The sequence below is a fragment of the Ranitomeya variabilis genome, chromosome 2 (assembly GCF_051348905.1).
Source record: "Ranitomeya variabilis isolate aRanVar5 chromosome 2, aRanVar5.hap1, whole genome shotgun sequence".
Lineage (NCBI taxonomy): Eukaryota > Metazoa > Chordata > Amphibia > Anura > Dendrobatidae > Ranitomeya > Ranitomeya variabilis.
Window position 1 is genome coordinate 479,226,129 of NC_135233.1, and position 14,437 is coordinate 479,240,565.

The 14,437-nt window shown below is 41.3% G+C and overlaps 1 protein-coding gene across 5 annotated transcripts in view; it reads right to left on the reverse strand.

The window, feature by feature from the left end:
- Window positions 1–14,437, reverse strand: part of CHID1 (chitinase domain containing 1) — a 670,857-nt gene that overhangs the window by 594,250 nt on the left and 62,170 nt on the right. The gene's annotated exons all lie outside the window — the stretch shown is intronic.

The window sequence follows — 14,437 nt, forward strand, 5'->3', positions numbered from 1 at the left end:
TACAGGATGGAGACAACTTTGTCACTAATGTGTTTTCTGCCACTGAGACCAGTGTGAGTCCTCTGAAATCTCACAATGACAATGATGTGAGCACATATTGTTCTCCGGGAAGTGCAGACAAAAATGGAGTACAGTCCTCGAGAAGAGAATACGAGCCGTGTAACTAAATGGTCATTGTTATTACAACAATCTCAGCTTAAATCAATAGTACTGCGGAATGTAAGAAACTTTGTAGTATGTCTTTTTGAAGAAATCTGCTTCTTTCTCCACTTATGATACACTTCTTACCCTCCCTTTTGTCTCCTGAACTTATCTACTCTTAAAAAGAAAATCCGCCTTTGTCAGAGCAAGGACTGCTAGCAGATCAGGAATTACTACAACTACAGTGGCTTGCGAAAGTATTCGGCTCCCTGGAACTTTTCAACCTTTTCCCACATATCGTGCTTCAAACATAAAGATACCAAATGTACATTTTTGGTGAAGAATCAACAACAAGTGGAACACAATTGTGAAGTTGAACGAAATGTATTGGATATTTTACATTTTTGTGGAAAATCAAAAACTGAAAAGTGGGGCGTGCAATATTATTCGGCCCCTTTACTTTCAGTGCAGCAAACTCACTCCAGAAGTTCATTGTGGATCTCTGAATAATCCAATGTTGTCCTAAATGCCAAACAATGATGATAAATATAAGTTTATGTGTGTAATCAAGTCTCTGTATAAAAGCACCTGCTCTGTGATAGTCTCAGGGGTCTGTTTGAAGCACAGAGAGCATCATGAAGACCAAGGAACACAACAGGCAGGTCAGTCATACTGTTGTGGAGAAGTTTAAAGCCGGCTTTGGATACAAAATGATTTCCAAAACTTTAAACATCCCAAGGAGCACTGTGCAAGCGATCACATTGAAATGGAAGGAGTATCACTGCAAATCTACCAAGACCCGGCCGTCCCTCTAAACTTTCATCTCAAACAAGGAGAAGACTGATCAGAGATGCAGCCAAGAGGCCCATGATCACTCTGGATGAACTGCAGAGATCTACAGCTGAGGTGGGACAGTCTGTCCATAGGACAACAATCAGTCATACACTGCACAAATCTGGCCTTTATGGAAGAGTGGCAAGAAGAAAGCCATTTCTCAAAGATATCCGTAAAAAGTGTCATTTAAAGTTTGCAACAAGCCACCTGGGAGACGCACCAAACATGTGGAAGAAGGTGCTCTGGTCAGATGAAACCAAATTCGAACTTTTTGGCAACAATGCCAAACGATGTTAGGCGTTAAGGCAACGAAATAAGTATATGCCAACAGAGTGTCATTCATTTTTTGAATTGGCATAAAGGCAACACAGATCATCACCCTGAACACACCATCCCCACTGTCAAACATGGTGGTGGCAGCATCATGGTTTGGGCCTGCTTTTCTTCAGCAGGGACAGGGAAGATGGTTAAAATTGATGGGAAGATGGATGGAGCCAAATACAGGACCATTCTTGAAGAAAACCTGTTGGAGTCTGCAAAAGACCTGAGACTGGGACAGAGATTTGTCTTCCAACAAGACAATGATCCCAAACATAAAGCAAAATTAATAATGGAATGGTTCACAAATACACGTATCCAGGTGTTAGAATTGCCAAGTCAAAGTCCAGACCTCAATCCAATCGAGAATCTGTGGAAAGAGCTGTAAACTGCTGTTCACAAACGATCTCCATCAAACCTCACTGAGCTCGAGCTGTTTGCCAAGGAAGAATGGGCAAGAATTTCAGTCTCTCGATGTACAAAACTGATAGAGACATACCCCAAGCGACTTGCAGCTGCAATCGCAGCAAAAGGTATCCCAACAAAGTATTAAGTTAAAGGGGCCGAATAATATTGCACGCCCCACTTTTCAGTTTTTTATTTTCCATAAAAATTTAAAATAACCAATAAATTTTATTCAACTTCACAATTGTGTTCCACTTGTTGATTCTTCACCAAAAATTTACATTTGGTATCTTTATGTTTGAAGCATGATATATGGGAAAAGGTTGATAAGTTCCAGGGAGCTGAATACTTTTGTAAGGCACTGTATTTTACTCTATAAAGAGAGGAGGTGGAGGAGAAGTGAGGACCACTTAGCAATGTGAGGTGTCAGGTTAGGCTAGGTTCACATTGCGTTAGGGCAATCCGTTTAGCGCTAGCGGATTGCGCTAACGCAATGTTTTTGTAGGGGTCGCGTTTAGGGGTCGCGCTAACGTTCCCGCTCTCGCAGATCCCCGATCTGCGAGAGCGGGGAAAGGACCTCGGGCGCGTCGCGGACGCTGCAAGCAGCGTCCGAGGCCCGCTACAAAAGAACGGCACATCACTAGCACGAGCCGAAAAAGGCACGCGCTAGCGATGCGCTACAGGCGAAATTTACATTGCTGTCAATGGGTGCGCTAACGGACCCGTTGCACGGCGCTAATTGCGACATTTTCGCCGTGCAACGCTGTCCGTTAGCGATCACCCACTAACGCAATGTGAACCTAGCCTTACAGCTTCTATTATACAGTATGAAGAGGAGGAGAAGTGAGGAGTACTCAGCACAGTTAGGTGTCAGGTTACAGCTTCTATTATACAGAATGGAGAGAGAGAGGAGCAGGAAGAGGAAAAATGAGGAGTAGGGTTGAGCGAAACGGGTCGGCCATTTTCAGAAGTCGCCGACTTTTGGCAAAGTCGGGTTTCATGAAACCCGACCCGACCCCTGTGTGGGGTCGGCCATGAGGTCGGCGATCTTCTGAATCTGGTATCGGAATTCCGATACCGAGTTCCGATATGTTTGCGATATCGGGAATCGGTATCGGAATCCATATTTAAGTGTAAAATAAAGAATCAAAATAAAAAATATTGATATACTCACTCTCGGACGCGCCCTGGTACTAACCGGCAGCCTTCCTTCCTAAGAATGAGCGCGTGAATGACCTGCGGTGACGTCGCGGCTTGTGATTGGTCGCGTGAGCGGTCACATGGGCGGTCACGCGACCAATCACAAGCCGCGACGTCATCTAAGGTCCTTCACGCGCTCATTCTTAGGAAGGAAGGCTGCCGGAAAGAAGCAGGGCGCGTCCGAGGGTGAGTATATACAGCTTTCCATGCGTTTACAGTACAATGTAAACCTATGGAAAACAGAATCTGCAGTGCTCATGCTGCGGAAAAAAACGCACGTAAACGCTGCATTGTTTATTCCGCAGCATGTCAATTCTTTGTGCGGATTCCGCTGCGGTTTACACCTGCTCCATAATAGGAATCCGCAGGTGTAAAACCGCAGGTGGAATCCGCACAAAATCTGCAAAGAAAACGCGGTAAATCCGCGGTAAGTCCGCAGGAAATCCGCAGTGCGGTTTACCTGCGGATTTACCAAAACAGGTGTGGAAAAATCCGCAGGGGATCCATCTACGTGTGCACATACCCTAAAGTAAAAGAAGCTTTGATTGAGGTAGCAGTTAGGATGAGTGGGCTACAGGATGGCCAAGAGCAAGAGGACTCGGGTCCTGCCAGTGCTGCTGCTGCCGTTCCTTCATCCTCATCAGATGAGGAGTTTGATTTCGACAAGTATTTGGACGACATGGAGCAGGCAAAGCGTTGCTGCAGGGAAAAAGATTCCACTCCCATAGAAAACAGATTGACCATATTTCAACAAAATTTTTACTTGCTCTCAAAGAAGTAGAAGAGTTCAATCGTTCATCAAAACTGACTGTGCACGAGGCAATTCCTTCATACCCTGAAATTGTTAGAGATGTTGCCCATGTGGTTACTGCTTTGCCACCAACCCAAGTTAGTGTAGGGAGGTTGTTCTCTAGCCTTAAAATAAGTAGGTAAGATTTGAGGTCATCTATAAAGGAAGATCTGATGGAGGCGATACTATTTCTCAGAACAAATTCACAGACTGCACAAATGCTATTCAGTACGTTTTTGTTGAAAACTGTTTTTTTTTTCCCCCAATTACTGCAGACTGTATAATAACTACCAACAAAACTGGTGCAAAAAAGACCAAAAGAACTGAGTATAATCCAAATTAATATAAAGTTTTTTGTAACAATACAAAATAGTAAAAAACATCTAAAACCAACTGGACACCAAATGAAGGGACCAGGTACACTAACACAGCAACAGCCTAAAGTAGTAAATAACAGCACTATCCAATAACAAGTCACCTAGCCCTAAAAAGGATGACTAAGTGTAAAATCAGACATAAGATGCAAGAGACGCAATCACATAGGCTAACAGCAGCAATCCTATCTGACAGATAAATATTCTAATAAGGTGCAAGTGCATATAAAGCAGTCAGTAAAGGAGCGCTGAGCCATATCAAAACTTTAGGAAAAGTGCAACATATCTTACCAATATAAACGGCCAGAGTGTAGGTGATCCCGGTCCCCGCCGCCCCAACGCACGTTTCGTTAAGACTTCCTCAGGAGGCGTGTATAATAGATATGTGTATAATAAATTGTAAATATGCAAAGTTTTTTTTGTTCTAAAGTTGTATTACAATAAATATATTTTATGTTCTATCTAAATGGCTTGATTATTGTATCTTAATAAAGATTAAAAGCCTGATGTTACTATTTTACTACAGTAAATTTATCACTTAAACTTAAACATGAGCCATGTATGAGGGAGTCGGAGTAGCAGTCGTGGAGTCGGAGTTGGTGTAATGGGAATTGAGGAGTCGGAGAATTGACTTCTGATTGCCTAGAACAGGATCGAAGGTGATCAGGTACCTGCTTTTGTCCCTAATAAGCTCAAACATAATAAATATATGTGTACAGAAATACAACTCTTGTTATCTGCACACTGAGGAAACCTATTGAGTTTTTTCAGCAAAAACACCAAGCTTTTGAGCAGAATTTTAGGAGTTGCTCTTTCTGCTCCAAAAACTCCATTAAAATAAAAAAAAAAACTTTAGTGCCCACATACCCTAGGGCTTTGATCATAGTAGAGCCTTGAATTATGTTAAAAAAACCAGATCCAGATGCAGGTTCCACTGATTTATGAGATCTATAATCATTGATGGTAGTAATAACACTATAGATTTTGCTCTTTGTGCTGTCAAAAATGCCAAAAGATTGATAAATCCCCAACAGACCCCATTAACAAAAGTGTGAACAGAATTTAATAACGTATCTTTATAGGAACACATTTTTTTAACAAGTAATCACACACCACAAAATAGACACAGAAGAAAGTCACAAAGGGGCAGCTACAAAGTTTTAGGACTTGCCACACAGGCATATTGTAAGTGATCTCAACCGCGTACGCTGGAATATATGGCATCAACAGCTCAGGTTTATAGGGGAGTCCCGCCACAACGGCTGCCAGAGGAAATGCTTTTACTGTGGTTAGGATTTATGGATACTCTTAACATATCCTCAGTGGTCTGTAACACACAACTACCGCACACAAACAACCTAATATCTGACACTCCACCTTACTGGGGTATAACTCAAGGTGAGGCAGCAATTACGCTATAGAATGAGGAATGGAATTTGGAATCCTACAAATTAGTTGCACTTAAAAAGAATTGTAGGATTAGAAATATTGTTCTGCTTTTTTCCCTCTGAGGAACAATGTCACTTCTGCTACTCAGTCCCATTAACCAAATAATGACCAAGTACCATACATGCGATTTACTTTGCCGGGGGCCTTCACCTAGCCACATTATAAATTCTATAGGACAAGGTACAGCAGAGCTAACTGTGTGTACTATATATATATATATATATATATATATATATATATATATATATATATATATATATATATATATATATATCTCACAAATAGGGAACAATAAAGGGGAACATTGTGTGCTAAGTGATGAGGTTGCTGCATGTAGTGAGAGATCCCGCGAGTATCCTGCAAAACAGCATCGGACTGAAACTTAAATTAAGCCCTGGTGTTTGAAATTACACAGGCCGATCCCCAGTTTGGGGACTCCATTACTAATATTACCCTGCCTGGATAGAGGTTTCTCCATTAGCATTATCACGTTCCCTGATGAAGATGGGTGAAACGTGCGTTGTGGCACTTACATGACAGGCCCACATATACAGTGGGGGAAATAGGTACTTGATACGCTGCCAATTTTGCAAGTTTTCCCACCTACAAAGTATGAAGAGGTCTGTAATTTTTATCGTAGGTACACCAACTGTGAAAGACAGAATCTAAAAATCAAAACCAGAAAATTATATTGCATGACTTTTAAATAATTAAATTGCATTTTATTGCATCAAAAGTATTTGATCACCTACCAACCAGCAAGAATTCAGGATCTCACAGACCTATTAGTTCTTAAGAAGCCGTCCTACTCTGCACTCATTACTTGTATTAATTAGACCTGTTTGAACTCGTTACCTGTATAAAAGACACTTGTCCACACACTCAATCACACTCCAACCCCTCCACCATGGCCAAGACCAAAGAACTGTCTAAGGACACCAGGGACAAAATTGTAGACCTGCACAAAGCTGAGATGGGCTACTGGATAATATGCAAGCAGCTTGGTGAGAAGGCAACAACTGTTGGCACAATTATTAGAAAATGGAAGAAACACAAGATGACTGTCAATCTGCCTCAGTCTGGGGTTCCATGCAAGATCTCGCCTTGTGAGGTAAGGATGATTCTGAGAAAGGGTAGGAATCAGCACAGAACTACAAGGGAGGACTTGGTCAATGACCTGAAGAGAGTTGGGACCACAGTACACACTACGCCATCATGGATTAAAATCTTGCAGGGCACGCAAGGTCCCCCTGCTCACACCAGCACATGTCCAGGCCCATTTGAAGTTCGCAAATGACCATCTGGATGATCGAGAGGAGGCATGGGAGAAGATCATGTGGTCAATGAGACAAAAATAGAATTTTTGGGTATCAACTTCACTCGCCGTGTTTGGAGGAAGAAGAATAATGAGTACAAACCCAAGAACACTGTCCCAACCATGAACCATGGTGGGGGAAACTTCATACTTTGGGAGTGCTTTTCTGCAAAGGGGACAGGACAACTGCACCATATTGAAGGAAGAATGGATGAGGTCACCTATAGCTAGATTTTGGCCAACAACCTCCTTCCCTCAGTAAGAGTATTGAAGATGGGTCGTGGCTGGGTCCACCAGCACGACAATGAACTGAAACACAAAGCCAGGACATCTAAGGAGTGGCTCCGTAAGAAGCATTTCAAGTTCCAGGAGTGACCTAGCCAGTATCCAGACCCGAACCCACATGAAAATCTTTGGAGGGAGTTGAAATTCAATGTAGCTCAGCGACAGCCCTGAAACCTGAAAGATGTGGAGAGGATCTGTATGGAGGAGTGGGCCAAAATCCCTACTGCAGTGTGTGCAAACTTGGTCAAGAACAACAAGAAACATCTGACTTCTGTAATTGCAAAGAAAGGTTTCTGTACCAAATATTAAAGTTCTGTTTTTCTATTTTATCAAATACTTATTTCATGCAATAAAATGCATATTAATTATGTATAAGTCATACAATGCGATTTTCAGTTTTCTTTTTTTTTAAGATTCTGTCTCTTACAGTTGAAGTGAACCTATGATAAAAACTACAGACCCCTCCATTCTTTGTAGGTGGTAAAACTTGCAAAATCAGCAGTGTATCAAATACTTATTTTCTCTACTGTAGCTACAGTGGGTACGGAAAGTATTCAGATCCTTTTACATTTTTCACTCTGTTTCATTGCAGCCATTTGGTAAATTTAAAAAAATCATTTTCTTCACATCAATGTACACGCTGCACCCCATTTTAACTGCAAAAAATAACAAAAATATAATTTTTGCAAATTTACTTAAAAAAGAAAAACTGAAATATCATATGGTCATAAGTATTCAGACCCTTTGCTCAGACACTCATATTCAAGTCACATGCTGTCCATTTCCTTGTGATCCTCCTTGAGATTGTTCTACTTCTTTGGAGTCCAGCTGTGTTTAATTAAACTGATAGGACTTGATTTGGAAAGGCGCACACCTGTCTATATAAGACCTCACAGCTCACAGTGCATGTCAGACCAAATGAGAATCATGAGGTCAAAGGAACTGGGCAAGGAGCTCAGAGACAGAATTGTGGCAAGGCACAGATCTGGCCAAGGTTACAACAGAATTTCTGCAGTATTCAAAGTTCTGAAGAGCACAGTGACCTCCATAATCCTTAAATGGAAGAAGTTTGGGACCACCAGAAGTCTTCCTAGACATGGATGTCCAGCCAAACTGAGCAATCGTGGGAGAAGATCCTTGGTGAGAGAGAGGTAAAGATGAACCCCACGATCACTGTGGCTGAGCTCCAGAGATGCAGTAGGGAAATGGGAGAAAGTTCTACAAAGTCAACTATCACTGCAGCCCTCCACCAGTCGGGCCTTTATGGCAGAGTGGCCTGACGGAAGCCTCTCCTCCATACAAGACATATGAAAGCCTGCATAGAGTTTGCAAAAAACACATGAAGGACTCCCAGACTATGAGAAATAAGATTCTCTGGTCTGATGAGACGAAGATAGAACTTTTTGGTGATAATTCTAAGCGGTATGTGTGGAGAAAACCAGGCACTGCTCATCACCTGCCCAATACAATCCCAACAGTGAAACATGGGGGTGGCAGCATCATGCTGTGGGGGTGTTTTTCAGCTGCAGGGACAGGATGACTGGATGTCATTGAAGGAAACATGAATGCGGCCAAGTACAGAGATATCCTGGATGAAAACCTCTTCCAGAGTGCTCTGGACCTCAGACTTGGCAGAAGGTTTACATTCCAACAAGACACTGACCCTAAGCACACAGCTAAAATAACAAAGGAGTGGCTTCAGAACAACTCTGTGACCATTCTCGACTGGCCCAGCCAGAGTCCTGACCTAAACCCAATTGAGCATCTCTGGAGAGCCCTGAAAATGGCTGTAGACCAATGTTCACCATCCAACCTGACGGAACTGGAGAGGATCTTCAAGGAAGAATGGCAGAGGACCCCCAAATCCAGGTGTGAAAAACGTGTTGCATCATTCTCAAGAAGACTCATGGCTGTACTAGCTCAAAATGGTGCTTCTACTCAATACTGAGCAAAGGGTCTGAATATTATGACCATGTGATATTTCAGATTTTCTTTTTTTAATACATTTGCAAAAATTACTACATTTCTGTTTTTTTCAGTCAAGATGGGGTGCAGAGTCTACATTAATGAGAAAAAAATTAACTTTCTTGAATTTATCAAATGTCTGCAATGAAACAAAGAGTGACAAATTTAAATGGGTATGAAACGTTCCCTACTGTAGCTAAGTATATCCTTAGCGCCATTGTTTTATACGGTTACATTCCTTCACTGATTATCTTATTTTATAGCAGGTACTTTGTTTAAACATGGTCTTCAGATTAGTTTGATAAGTATGTACATACAGTGGAATGTAAAAGTTTGTGCACCCCTGGTCAAAATTACTGGTATTGTGAACAGTTAAGCATGTTGAAAATGAAATTATTTCTAAAATGCCTAAAGTTAAAGATGATACATTTCCTTTGTATTTTAGGCAAACAAAAATTTTTATTTCATCTTTTACATTTTAAAATTACAAAATGGAAAACGGTCTGATGCAAAAGTTTGAGCACCCCCCCTTTTGAAAGTATCACAGCTTCTTAATGCTTTTTGTCAGCCAAGAGATTTTCAATTCTTGCTTGAGGGATTTCCATCCATTTTTCCTTGGAAAATTCTTCTAGTTCTGTGAGATTCCTTGGTCGTCTTGCATACACTGCTATTTTGAGGTCTAACCACAGATTTTCAATTATGTTCAGATCAGGGGACTGTTAGGGCCATTGTAAAACATTCAGCTTGAGCCTTTTGAGGCAGTCTATTGTTGATTTTGATGTGTGTTTAGGATCATCATCCCCTTGTAGAAGCCATCCTCTTTTTACCTTCAGCTTTTTTTTTTTATAGATGATGTTAGGTTTGTATCAAGAATTTGTTGAAATTTCAATGAACTGATTCTTCCACCAGTGAAATGTTCCCTGTGCCATTGGATGCAACACAACCAATAAGTATGATTAACCACCCACACGCTTAATTGTTGACAAGATGTTCTGTTCCTGAAGTTTTATTTTAACCTCATCAGTTTACAGGAGACTTGTTTTCAAAATGAATCAGGCTTGTTTAGTTAGATCAGACTCCTATACAGAAAAGAAATTCCAGAATAATAATCTTATTTAGTCAATAAATACAACCAAAACATGTCACCTCACAAAGAATTCATCAGACCAATTTAGATAAGGCTGGGTTCACATTGCGTTCAGTGACTCCGTTAAACGGACTTCGTTACACCGCGGCATAACGCGGTGTAACGTAGTCCGTTAACGCCGCCATTGAAAGCAATGTCGGACGCATCGCTAGCGCACACCCACAATGGGCGTGCGCTAGGGATGTGCCGTCATTGAGTGACGGACCCTGAGATGCGGGCTGCAGCGTTTCCGGGTCCGTCACTGCTAGTGCAGATAGAGCTAGCAGATGCTCTATCTGCGCTAGCGCGCTGCAAACGTCGGCACTTGCGTTACAGCAGCCCGTTAGCGTATGTGCTGAATGGGCTGCTGCTAACGCAGTGTGAACCTAGCCTTAAAAATATATTTTATTCAGACATAATCAGGGTATCACCATATATATAAAAAATGGAAACTTTATTGATGTTGATATTTATTAAAAAAAATAATACAAATATAAAATAATTAAAATAAATGTGACCAAAATGGGGGTCAACCACAAAACCTATGTATGCACAGGGCAGGGCATACTGAAGCTGATAATAAAAATAAACTGGCAATCCGTGTACTATGGTGTAGGTCCACCTTTTGCGGCGATTACTGCCTCCGTTCTCCGAGGTATGGATTCATACAAGGTGTGAATTGTTTCCAAAGGAATTTTAGCCCATTCTGCAGTTAAAACACCCTCCAGTTCTTTGAGGGACGATGGCGGCGGAAATCAACGTCTAACTTGAATCTCTAAAATCGACCATAAATGCTCAATAATGTTGAGGTCTGGGGATTGTGGGGGCCAGATGAAATGCTCAGCTTCATTAGAATGTTCCTCGTGCCATGCTTTAACGATTCTAGCTGTATGAATTGGTGCATTATCATCCTGAAAGATGGCGTTCCCCTCCGGGAACAGTGCTTTAAACATTGGATGCACTTGGTCGCCCAAAATGCCTAAATAATCTCGGCTGTTAATTCTTCCATGAAGGGATATCATTGGCCCAGCGGATCTCCACGAAATAGCACCCCAGATCATCACAGAACCTCCACCATGTTTTACGGTTGGGAGAAGTCAGTCTGGATGGAATGCTTCTTTTGGCTGTCTCCAACCGTACACTCGGCCGGAAATCTGAAATAGGGTAAACGATGATTCGTCTGAGAATATCACATGTTTCCACTGCTCGAGGGACCAATTCTGGAGGTTTCTACACCACTCTAAACGCTTGGAAACATTTGTCATTGAGAGCAGCGGTTTTCTAATTGCAGCTCTTCTGTGGAATCCAGATTTGTGCAGCTCCGACGAACAGTTTTCATGGAAACTGGGTTCTTTAGGTGTTCATTGAGCTCAGCAGTGATTTTCGGAGCCGTGGTCTTGTGATCCTCTCTCACAATTCGCTTTAGAGTCCGACGATCTTCCTCAGTCAACTTTGACTTTCGTCCGGACCTGTGCTTTGCTGCAGACATTTTTCCTTCTCTTTCAAACGCAGTCATTACTTTGGAGACAGTACCTCTTGACACGCCAAGCATTCGGGCACTTTCTGTTACACTAGCGCCTGCCATACGAGCACCAACAATTTGGCCTCTTTGAAAATCCGAGAGGTCTGCCATTGCTATCAGGTTCTCATCAATGTTCTTACAATTATGCTAAACAAACAGTTAATTTACATACACATCACATAACACAAATAATCAACTACAAAACATTACCATATGTCACGGTTTGCATGTTTATCACATGTTCGAAGATTATGATGCCAAAACGTTAGGTGTTTCCATTATTTTGTCCAACCCCTGTACATGTATATGTATACAAATTATACTGTGAATCACATATAATCTATAGCACAAATTAATTACATGATCATAATCAAAGTGCAAAGTGTTAATAAATGAAATAAAAACCGCAATTTCATACAATATAACTGTGACCAGACATTACATAATCAAAGTGCAAAGTGCCAAATGAATAAAAATAAAAACCGCAATTTCATTTAATACTGTGAATGAATATATATATATATATTGTGGTGTAGTAACCCCTGTGGCAGCTGGGGGGCGCTGTGTGTGCTCCTTGAGATATGCATTGAGGCATATCTGTTGTGATAATGGTGGTAAAACAGTGACTGGCAGTGTTGTGAATGGCCGATATGTGTCGAAGAGGGAGTATGCGTGGTAAGTCTGATGCAATGTTGTTGTTCTGGCACCTGTAGTCCCTCAAGAGTTAGTGTAGTTGTAAGGGAGACTTATTAGGCTAGTTGTGTGAGATGGGCGGGACAAACTAGCCACACAAACACACTCCCATCTAGGGGAGTGGTTAGTACTATACAATGTGACTGAGGTTTGGTCACATGGGCTCTGAGTGTGGATCTGAATGGTCTGTGCTGGAAGGTCCTGGAGAGAGCCCCATGTGTTGGGAGTGTCGGCTCCCTGAAGAGCACATGGCGGGGGCTCTGGACCTCGCACAGACCAGACTGAGGAACGGATGGAGATCCGTGTTGTACTGACTGGAGTCAGAGTGAGAATGTCGGAAGGATGCCTCTGGTGAAGAGAGATATCCGAGAACCTGTGCGGCAATGGCAGGTAACGAATGGAGATTCGTGTTGCACTGACCGGGGTCAGAGAAAAGGAAAGACAGAGTGTGAATGTCTGCAGGATGCCTCTAAGGAAGGAGGTATCCGAGAACCTGTGCGGCACCAACAGGTAACGGATGGAGATCCGTGTTGTAAAGACCGGGGTCAGAGTGAAAGAGAGAGAGAGAGACATTGTGTCTGGGGCACCTTGGAGGCCAAGAGGTGTCCAGGAAACCGTGAAGGTTGCCAACGGGTAACGGTCTGAAAACCGTGTGTAATGCTGACCGGGGTCAGAGACGAACTGTGGTAAAGTTGAATATGTCCAGATACTGTTCAAGCTGTTACTAAGTTCCTGTGGATGTGGTTTATGTTGTGCGAAATAAACCTAAGAGACTGTGTTTTTGATAGAAAACCGTGCCTGAGTGCGTTGGTCCCGTGCCAAGCGAGTGTCCCCCAAGGCACGTAGTAGGCGCTATGCTACTATATATATATATATATATATATATATATATATATATATATATATATATATATTTATTTATTTATTTATATTTATTTATTATGCACATTGATTAAGTACACGGATTGCCAGTTTATTTTTATGCCAGTCAGTTTCAGTATGCCCTGCCCTGTGCATACATAGGTTTTGTAGTTGACCCCCATTTTGGTCACATTTATTTTAATTATTTTATATTTTTATTAATTTTTTAATAAATATCAACATCAATAAAGTTTCCATTTTTTATATATGGTGATACTCTGATTATGTCTGAATAAAATATTATATTTTTTATCTAAATTGGTCTGATGAATTCTTTGTGAGGTGACTTGTTTAGTTACATGTTCTTTTGCATACTTCTGATGCGGAATTTTATGGTGAGGATGCAAGAGAGGTTTTCTTCTGATGACTCTTCCATGAAGACCATATTTGTCAAGGTGTCTCTTTGCTATCTTCTTATAGCCTTCACCTGCTTTTTGGGCCATTACCATTTTCATAGTGCTAGGCAGCTGCTTAGACGAACCCATGGCTGCAGTTTTTTGACAAAGTTAGTGGTGGCTAGATTTTTATAACGCTGGGAAATTTGAATCACCTGGCATTTCCTAATTATTATAGTGAACAAGCCATTAACCTAACAGGCTAATTAAGGTCTTAAACCTTGGTCAAAGTTAACTGAGCACACAAATCTCCATCCACCCATTTTCCTTTTTGTAATTTTTTAAATGAAAAAAAAAAAAATGACAATAGATTGACTAAAATACAAAGGAAATGTGTCATCTTTCACTTTAGGCCTTTTTGAGACCATTTCATCTTCAACTTGCTTAACTGTTCACAATAACAGTAATTTTGACCAGGGGTGCCCAAACTTTTACATGCCACTGTATATACATTATAGCCATGTTCTGCACTTATACTTTTTTCTATAACTAGGAATTTTATTGGATATATTTTGTGCTTTCATCCATCCACTACATATCCCTGGTGTGTGTGTATATATATATGACTTATCATGCACTTCTCTTTGTGGATTTACCTTGCTTAATTAGTGTCACAGGGATACCACGAAAGAAAGGGGCGTCTGGTTTCAGGAACTCCTTCACTTATTAGAAATGCTTCACCCTCTTATTAAACAGTGAAGTGC